Source organism: Triticum urartu, chromosome 2A (assembly GCF_056163025.1).
Source record: "Triticum urartu cultivar PI428250 chromosome 2A, HENAU_Tu73, whole genome shotgun sequence".
NCBI lineage: Eukaryota > Viridiplantae > Streptophyta > Magnoliopsida > Poales > Poaceae > Triticum > Triticum urartu.
Window position 1 is genome coordinate 153,916,791 of NC_141874.1, and position 1,914 is coordinate 153,918,704.

Sequence of the window (1,914 nt, forward strand, 5' to 3'; positions counted from 1 at the left end):
TGTGAGCATCATTGAAATCATCATGCCTAGCTAGGGGCGTTAAACGATAGCGCTTGTTGGGAGGCAACCCAACTTTATTTTTGTTCCTTGCTTTTTGTTCCTGTTTAGTAATAAATAATTCATCTAGCCTCTGTTTAGATGTGGTTTTATGTGTTTAATTAGTGTTTGTGCCAAGTAGAACCTTTGGGAAGACTTTGGGAAAGTCTTGTTGATCATGCTGTCAAAAACAGAAACTTTAGCGCTCACGAGAACTACTGCCATTTTTATTTGGAGAGTTCTATTTAGTTAATTCTTTTTTCAGATGATTAATAGATAAATTCCTCAGGTCCATCAATTTATTTGAGAATTTTATGAGTTCCATAAGTATACGTTTGATTCAGATTACTACAGACTGTTCTGTTTTTGATAGATTCTGTTTTTCATGTGTTGTTTACTTATTTTGATGAATCTATGGCTAGTAAAATAGTTTATAAACCATAGAGAAGTTGGAATACAGTAGGTTTACCACCAATATAAATAAATAATGAGTTCATTACAGTGCCTTGAAGTGGTGATTTATTTTCTTATACTAACGGAGCTTACGAGTTTTCTGTTAAGTTTTGTGTTGTGAAGTTTCCAAGTTTTGGGTAAGGATTTGATGGACTATGGAATAAGGAGTGGCAAGAGCCTAAGCTTGGGGATGCCCGAGGCACCCCAAGGTAATATTCAAGGACAACCAAAAGCCTAAGCTTGGGGATGCCCCGGAAGGCATCCCCTCTTTCGTCTTCGTTCATCGGTAACTTTACTTGGAGCTATATTTTTATTCGCCACATGATATGTTGTTTTGCTTGGAGCATAAATTTATTTTGTTAGTATTTGCTTGCTGTTATTTAGAACAATGTTTTGCATATTTTATTTCAATAAAAGTTGCATTGATAGCCTTTACTATGCCTATGTTACAAGTATACATGTTGCTGTTTGAAACCAGAAAGTTTACCGCTGTTGCAATAATTCCCTAGAAAATTCAGAACGTGATAAAATGTTGAAACCTTTTGCATATTAAGCTCTGATAAATTTACTACAGTGGGAATTTTATTTAATATTTTTGGAGCTAGGGAAGTATGGATGTTGCAGCATTCTTTACAGACTATCCTGTTTAGGCAGATTGCTATTATGTTTGCATATGTTTGCTTCTTTAATAATTCTATTTGAGGATAGGACTATTAAATATGCAGAGGCATTTAGTATGCAATGTTGAATAATAATTTTAGTGATTTGCTACAGTATAGTATGATAAGGTTTTGGCAATGGTTTATACTAACCTATCTCACGAGTCCTTGTTGAGTTTTGTGTGGATGAAGCTTTTTGAGATTTAGGGAGACCATGATATGAGAGGAATTAAGGAGACACAAAAGCTCAAGCTTGGGTATGCCCAAGGCATCCCAAGATAATATTTCAAGAATTCTCAAGCATCTAAGCTTGGGTATGCCCCGGTTGGCATCCCACCTTTCTTCTTCAACAACTATCGGTTAGTATCGGTTGATCCTAAGTTTTTGCTTCTTCACATGATTTTTGCTATTCTTAGAATGTAATTTTATTTTGCTTTGCTTGCTGTTTGAATAGAATACCAAGATCTGAAATTATTAAATGTTAGAGAGTCTTCACATAGTTGCATAATTATTCGACTACTCATTGATCTTCACTTATATCTTTCGGAGTAGTTTGTCATTTGCTCTAGTGCTTCACTTATATCCTTTTAGAGCATGGTGGTAGTTTTATTTTGAAGAAATAGATGAACTCTCATGCTTCACTTAGATTATTTTGAGAGTCTTAAATAGCGTGGTAATTTGCTTAAAATCCTAATATGCTAGGTATTCAAGAATAATAAAATTCTCTTATGAGTGTGTTGAATACTATGAGAAGTTTGATACTTGA